Source organism: Equus caballus, chromosome 5 (genome assembly GCF_041296265.1).
Source record: "Equus caballus isolate H_3958 breed thoroughbred chromosome 5, TB-T2T, whole genome shotgun sequence".
NCBI classification, from domain to species: Eukaryota; Metazoa; Chordata; class Mammalia; order Perissodactyla; family Equidae; genus Equus; species Equus caballus.
The window spans coordinates 9,244,359-9,252,682 of record NC_091688.1 but is presented as its reverse complement, the minus strand read 5'-3'; the positions used below and the strand labels follow the sequence as shown (position 1 = coordinate 9,252,682).

General features: G+C 40.8%; 1 long non-coding RNA gene across 1 annotated transcript; it reads right to left on the bottom strand.

Moving 5' to 3' along the window:
* Nucleotides 1–1,534: 1,534 nt before the first annotated feature.
* On the bottom strand, nt 1,535–5,900 carry LOC138924219 (uncharacterized). Its single transcript, XR_011439002.1, has 3 exons — nt 5,749–5,900; nt 5,447–5,522; nt 1,535–4,891 (listed from the first exon to the last, which is right to left on the bottom strand). It is a non-coding gene; the product is annotated as an uncharacterized lncRNA (long non-coding RNA).
* Between the last annotated feature and the right edge of the window lie 2,424 nt (nt 5,901–8,324).

Sequence of the window (8,324 nt, the reverse complement as noted above, 5' to 3'; positions counted from 1 at the left end):
AGATTACACAAACAAATCTTTGAGCCAGCTAAACTTTTTCATCATTTTATAAGTATTCCATTGACTCCACTCAACTTGCACGTAGCATTCTCCCTTTCCAGTCCTAACATTGCCCAAGGGTGGACATGTAGTTCATGCCTGCGAACACCCTCTGGCCTGTGATATATGTTTGATTGCTATGGACCTCATGAGCCTGTTACAGCTGAACATTAAAACAAAAAAGTGACAGGACTGTCCTCACCCGTCTCCACTTTGCTGGCATAACTTTCAGAGCTTGATGCACAGTAGGTGCTCAATAAACATTATTTCTCTCTTCCTCCCTAGATGCAGTGCTTAATTTCACGAAGGCCATAGGCTTAAGCTAATGGACACGTCCACTGCAGTACAGTGGGAAGCGCTGCAGGCAGGGAGCGTGCGTGATTCAGGGCGGGGCATGACTCTCGGGGAGGCAGTGGATGTCCAGATAGTGCTTCCCCAGGACAGCCTGAACAGGCCGAGGACAGCAGGTGCCACCTTCTCCTCCTCAGCAAGAGAAGTAGAATATTTAAGTTAAATCATAGGTTAATAATAACTAATATTTGACCAGTGCTTTACAGTTTACACAGGACATTCATATAGATCTTCTCATTTAGTTCTCACAACAATCCTATGAGGTCACTCATTTTATATGAGAGAAAACTGAAACTCACTAAGTGATTTACCCAAGGTCAAACTGTTGATAGACGAGGACTCCAGTCCAGGTTTTCAGACATTCAACTTGATGTTCTTTATATTGCACCACATTTGATGTAAGGAGAGGTTTTTCCTCCTCCTTAGCTTCACTGCGTAGACGATGTGTTGCTGGAAATCTTGGATCAGGTCTGCCAGACACATTGGATTCCTCAGAGTGTCATGTTTCTCTTTGGTTGAGCAGCTGTCTTGTAAGAAAGCCAAACTTGTAAATGAATTCCGTGTGTCCTTGGGGGACTGAGCCTTCTAAGTGAATGGTAGCAACACATTTTCACAGCCGGTGCTGGTAAAATAACCCGTGCGACTCTTCACAGCCTTTCAGAGGACTCACAAAAGCCCCGGTGGGACAGCAGCTGGCAGTTGAATGATATTCAATGCCGCCTAATCTAACATGTACCTGGTCAGATACTCTAGTAAGAAAGCTTCAGCTGTAATCGCTTAAATTTCTTCCATAATGAGAACATTTTATTACTCCACTGAAGAGTGTGTGCCAAGAAATTCTGTACTTAAAAATCACTAAGTAAACCAAATAGCTTTGACAGAGAATAACTTCCAAAAAGAAGATGTCCATGGTTCAATATACAGATTGAACAAACCAACCTTAAAACTCAAAACAAAACCCAATCTTTTCTTCATTTATACCACAAACTGATATAAATTCAATGTCGATTAGGGAATTAAAATTTAAACATGAGATATGAAACAAATAGAAGTACATATAAATGACTAGAAGAAAATATACACAAATACTCTATGATCTTTGAATTGTAGGACTTTCTAAGTATAAATGAAGAAACTATAAAGATTATATTTGCATAGATGGAAAAATTTTAATTTCTGTGTATCAGAAAATGTAATAAAATTAAAGGGCAAATGACATACTGGGAAAGATACTTGCACCTGGCAAGTCAAAGTGTTATTATTCTTGATACAGAAAATAGGCAAAAGGTAACAGTTCACAGAGAAATAAATACAACTAGCCAATAAATATATGTGTAATCATTCAACCTCAGGAAAAGTCAAAGAAGTACAAATTAAAGCCATAGTGAGATACTTTTTCACCTGCTTAGAATGGCAAGGGAGAATTTTCAGTCTTATGTGATGCTGGCAGACGTGAAAATTTTCTGGAGGTCATAGAGCAATGTGATTCAGAGCTATAAAAATGCTTATTTTCTTGAGGTTAACAAGAAACTTACTGGATCTGTATGAAGAACACCAACTTAAAATTTTTTTTATGTATTTATTTTTACTGTGGGAGATACCATGTTTCTGCATGAAAAGATTCAGTTTTGTAAATATATCAATTTCCTAAAATTAATTTTCGCGTTTAATGCAATTGCAGTGAAAAACTCTAGTAGGATTTTATTTGGAGAGCTTGGTAGGAATTGATAAAGTGAGTTTAATTTTTCTTTTCTGTTCTGAGTAAAGCATTTTCTTGGGGTGCAGAAAATTTTATTATGGAAGCATAGATAGGAAAGTAAGCCAAGAAGATTTTAAATAGGAACAAGAAATAGGAAATATGTATGCAATGGGATCTTAATATGTATTACAAAGCCACGGAAACTAAAGACAAGGGTGGCAGAAGAAAAGATAGCCGTATGGATCAAACAGAATAGGGTGACCACACATACAAACCCTAGCATATGGGGGAATTTAGCACATGATAAAATGTTGAAAAACATTATTATTCAAAAGATGGTGCTGGATCAATTGAGAAACTATTTGGAAACAAGTAACAATAGATTTTTATCTAGCAGCTTGTAACAAAACAAACCCCCGAATGGAATAAGTTAAATGAGAGGAAATGACATTGTAAAAAACTAGAAAATAAAGATGAATGCCTATATGATTTTGTAGTGAGAAAGGCCTTTTTAAGTAAACAAAAACAATAAAGGGAAAGCTGGATAGAACTGATTACACAATAATTTAAAACTACCACAAGCTAAATTAGTAGGCAAATAGCTATCTGACAACAAAAACCAACACAAAGTCACAATCCTTGAAAAATCAAAAGCCTAGAGGGCTTGTCCATGACCATCCTCAGGTTCCGTAATTCACTAGAATGACTACAGAACTCAGGAAAGCACTGTACCTACGGTGACAGTTCTATTATAGTGAAAGGAAACAGAGTAAAATCAGCAGAGGGAAGAGACTCGTAGGGCTGAGTCTGGGAGAAGTCCAAACGCAGGGCTGCTTCTGGTTGTTGTCTCCCCATGGAGTCATAGATGGTGTCACCTCCTGGCCACAATGTGTGGCTGGAGTATTGTCAACCAGGGAATCTCACCTGAGCCTTTGGCGTTCAGAGTTTTTATTGGGGCTCAATCACATACTGTCCATATGGCTGGTTTTGTCTCCATCCCCTCCACGAGGTCAGATTAATGGCTTCAGTTTCCAGTTCCTCTGGAGGTCAGAACTGCAATTTTCCTTTCGCCAGCAACTAGCAACCTTTAAAAATTTTTCTTCAGAGGTAGATTAACTTTTGTTGAATATAGCTATCAATGAGAAATTATTAGATTTACTGTGCAATGTATTAGTCCGCTCATGCTACTATAACAAAATGCCAAAGACTGGGTGGCTTAAACAACAAAAATTTATCTTCTCCCAGTTTAAGAGGTTAGGAAGTCCAAGATCAAGCTGCTGGTGGATTCAGTTCCTGGAGAGGGCTCTCGTCCTGGCTTGCAGAGGGCTGCCTTCTTGCTGTGTCCTCACAGGGTAGAGGGAGAGAGTGAGCTCTCTGTCATCTCCTCTGATAAGGACACTAATCCTATAGGATCAAAGCTCCACCCTTATGACATCATTTAACCTTAATTACTTCTTTACTCCAGATACAGCCATACTTCAACATGTGAATTTTGGAAAGACACAATTCATGGCATGTATTAATAAATAGTTCAGTTATTTAGTGAGTTCCAGAATTTTGTTATTTGTTCTGCCTTGGCCATTTTCAGCATCCTGGGTTATATTTGTTAATGAGTATCTCTAGTAGGCACAGCCCTGTTTTCCACTGCTTTCTACATCCATCAAAATAGGGGCATTTGATGCCATTACCCAAAAGACTCAACCTTGCTTCCCATCATGTGGCATCAGAGGAAGAGGTGATCATGAGTACACGTGCATTTTAGAGTCTCAGCAGACCCACAGCCTTCCATTTGCTGTCCACTCCTGTCCTGTTTTGCTAGTCCAGCCTATCAGTGGCACCTCAGTATTACTCATGCCTAGCATTCCAGTTTTGCATCAGGGATGCACTCTAGGCCATTTGACCAGGGTCCTGTTTATTTAGTGTTTCACCATCTCCCATGGGGTCCCTGGATTGCTTTCCCAGCCAAGAGTACACCTGTCCCCTGACACTGAGAATTTACATCTATTTCCTGCTTTTGTCTGCCAGATTAGATCTTCTGAAATAAAAATGTGTGTGATCCATACTTATATTCGCCATTTTTTTCAGACACTGTGTATTGATTACCCAGATGGCGATATGGACGTCAGCTTCTGCAGAGGAGGGTCTTTGCTGGCATCCCCCATTTTTGTCCCTATGGTGTTGAATGCCTGCACATTTTTATACCCAACCCATTTCATGATCCCAAAAACCTCCCAAACATTAAATTATAACTTTTAGAAAACTACCAAGTAGTGTGAACACACCCCCACACCTCCCCAAGCACATCCGTGACCTTTCACGCTGTCTCCACTTGCACCCCATCTTTTGCCCCCACTCCCATGCTGAGCCTCACTAGCAGCTTCTACTGGTCCAGCACTTGGTGATAAAGAAAGTTAATGGTCAAATTTGCTACATCAAAATATCCCATTTTGTTGCAGCATATCAATTGTTTGCTTACTCACCAATTTTTCTGCCAGGTCTCCTAAGTGATCTTGTGTATAAAAAGAAGAGAAAATGCCACAAGGTAAATTATATGAGGTTCAGTAGGGACCAAAAAGCAGCTATATCACAATAATAACAGTTACCATGCACATGTAATATCTTAATTAGACACAAGGCAAGAAAATATAAGGGAAGGTAAAGCATTTAAAGATTTTGTATATTAGATTTCCAGGGCTGCCGTAACAGAATACCCCAGACTGGGTGGCTTACACAACAGAAAGTGATTGTCTCAGAGTCCTGGAGGCTGGAAGTCCGAGATCAAGGCGTCAGCAGAGTTGGTTTCTGGTGATAGAATTGATAGCTATTAGGTATTAATCCTCATGGCTCCCTTCCCTCCACTTCCTATAGATGCTCTCAGGACATTGCCACATCCCGCTTCTTTCTCTCTGCTGCTCTCATCAAATACATATTCTGAGCAGAGGGCTCCATGCTGAGCTTTAACACCGGCCCTATGTTTGTGAGATATCTTTGGTCACAGGTGAAGCTGGAGGAGAGCAAGCCTGGGCAGGAAGTAAGTCCAAGACCTGAGGGCTCACCTTGACATTCCCTTCCTCCAGGAAGGCCTCCCCATGGCCAGCACAGAGGGGCTCTCAGCTCTTTTCAGTTCCCTTTCATGTGTCTCCATGGCCTGGATTACAGACTGCAGGAGGCTCGGGAGAGAGTCCTTTCCCTTTATCTGGCCTCCCTTTTCACATTTGCCTCCCACAGAAAGTTCCAAGCTTTTCTAACTCTTGGTGTTGTATGTCCTCACCACAAGGCCCTTGTTTTCAAGTGGAGGGAAAGGAAGCTGACATTCTTTGAGCACCTACCCCATGATGGGTGTCTTTCATACATTACCTTACTTATTTCCACGTGGCCCATTCTACTGTGAGGGTCAGAGGTGCTCACATGTTAGGTAATGTCCTCAGGTCACCTGCAAGTAAGCATTTGGCTAGGATCTAAACTTAACTCCAACCTTCTTCAAACATCAAGATCAGGTTATGGTCCTGAACACTCTTTTTTCTCATGCATCCCGACACCATAGAATACTGTCCGTGGAGGACGGCATGCAAGGTAATGATGTGAAAACAATGTCAACTGTGAAATACTTCATTCAGAGAGAAGTAGTATTGGCAAAAAGGATCTTTTCAGCAGCCAACCTTGTCCTGGGAAGAAAGCTCAGTTGAGGCCGGTTCACTAAAGGCAGATGAATTGCAGCTGAGGGCCAATAAAGTTACAAGAAAGTAGCATTTCTTTCAGCTGGCAGGAGGCCCTGCAGGGCCCAAAGCCCAAGGATCAGGGCAAGCCTCCTCTTCTGTGGCGCAGCTAACAATTCCTGCCTCAACGTGCTGAGGGCGCCCTCTACTGCCCAGCATCTTACTAACAAATGGCGCGTAAAGACCTTTGAGAATCTTGACCTGGAAGGCAGCACAGTATTTCTGAATTTCTAAACCCAACTTGAGGGTTATTATTTAAAGAAACTAACACATTTTTCTTTAGAAAATGATTGTGTTGGATGATAGTCAGAATGTAAAAGTATTCTCCAAAGAAAATTGGAAAGAACTACAGTAATTCATTCACTTTAAGTCTGTAAACATTAATTTACCAACATAAATAGCATGCTCTTTAGCTCTTTGGAGGATGGCAATGGGGGAAAATGAAAAATCATGATTTAGCAATTACTGGCTGAACCACATTTTAAGAAATCTGACTAAGATGAAGGGTGAAAATTCAAAATTCAAACATCTCTTTGGAGGCTGGTAATTCACATTATAAATGAATTCTTCATTTTACAAGACTTCAGCATAGGCCTCGGCTCAACTACCAATTCTCCTAACCCCAGAGGAGCTTTGAGAACCTGAAAGGAGTAGGGGTTTGTGAGATCTTTGAGCACTGGGGGAAGAGTGTCTTGTCTTGAGATTTTACTAGGATTCAGCCTCTGAGTTACATCTGACCTAAATATCACAAATTATATGAATATTGGGATTGCACATGTCATATAATATAATTGCTTTTATGTACAGAAGATGAAATTATTTCATTCAGTGAACACCTCCATAGTCTCTTCATCATAATACACTACCATTTAAACAGAATCCTATTTACTATGTACACACTTTTTTTTTTAAGGACTCTGTTAGGGAATGGGAATGCCAAGTTAATTATTCTTAGGACAAGCAAACTTAAGAAGTCAATGAAACCCTGCTGCAGCCCTTCCCCCGACAGTACTTTCCCCTTTCTTTGCTAAAAGGGTTTCCTCTGGCGTTCCCTCTCCTGACCCGTAAGCCATTGAACATTTTTCTCAACTATGCCAACAGTTTCATAACATCTGCTCTTGACACAGGGAAAGTGGAAAACTTTATACAAGTTGTTATTTACATTAAATATGGGTTGCCTCTCAAAGGTGGGTTTCTCTTGCTTGATACGCATAAAAGACAATTATTATGGCATCAGATTTTGAGGAAAGTAAAAAGCTTTATTGTGAGGTTAACCTGCAAGGAGACAGGAGGCAAAAACTCTCAAATCGGTTTCCCAATTCAAGATTTGGGATTAAATTTAAGAGTTTAGGGAGAACAGGCAGATATGCAGAAACTCTAGTGATGCAAGTTTTGATTGGAGGGTTTTAAACATTTATGGTAAGGTTTTAAACATTTATGGTAAGATTTGTTTTAAATGTTTATGGTAAGGTTTTAAAAGTTTATGGTAAGGTGTGGAAGGGGCTTTAACACTGGGTCTTCCTAGACAATGGACACCTCGCCTCTGATAAGAGTCTGACTTTCACGTTCCAGCAGTGTCCTGGTCCTGTGGTTCTTTAGGGGGAGAATCTTTGGTTCCAGTGTCATTTCAGGTCAAGATTTCCTCCTCTGTGCATGCTCTGGCTACATGACTTGCATTTTTGGCTTGCCCTTGAAAAACCTTCTGTTGCTAGAATGTGGTCAGTTTGAACTGGTCCTGGAGGGCCCGTGGTTACAGATACAAATGTAAAAACAAGATTGGTGACCAACAGGAGAGCATTAAGGAAGCAGTTGTGAATTCTGCTTCTTTCTTATGAAACAAAATATATTTGTGTACCACAGAGCTGGCTGGCTGGGTAAATAAAGACCTTTCAAACCGCCCTGCAGTTCTTTTCTCAGAGCTGCCTGAGTGTTGGATTCTTCTTCTGTGTTCTTTGACCTGAGTTCCTTTGAATAGCGAGCTTAGCAACGCTCCTTTTTTTAAATCACTTTATTGAGGTAAGATTGACATACAAAACGCTGTACGTAATTAACGTGTACAACTTAATGAGTTTGGAGATAAGTATATACCCATGAACCCGTTGCCAGGATATATGCCATAAACATATCCATCTCCTCCAAAAGTTTCCTCCCACACTATTTATTTTTGTGATAAGAACACAATGTAAGATCTACCCTCTTAGCAAGTTTCAAGTATGTAACGCAGTGTTGTTAATTCTAGGTGCTATGCTGTACCATAGATCTCTAGGCCCGGAGTGGGAGGGAGGGGTGGGGTAGGGTGGGCTTGGGTTTGGCTCAGTAGCTGTAGGCGAGGCCTTCCACGCTCTATCTTGAGGACAGTGATAAAGGTTAAAAATAAACTGTAGCCCTTGAGTGGGCTTTATGAGGAGTAGTTATTTAAGTATGGGATTTATTTGACAAAGCAGCAGAGGACAGCTTCAGCCCAGCACCTCCCCGAAAGTTCTTGCTTGGGCAGGGAACCCCTACATCCCCCGGTTGTG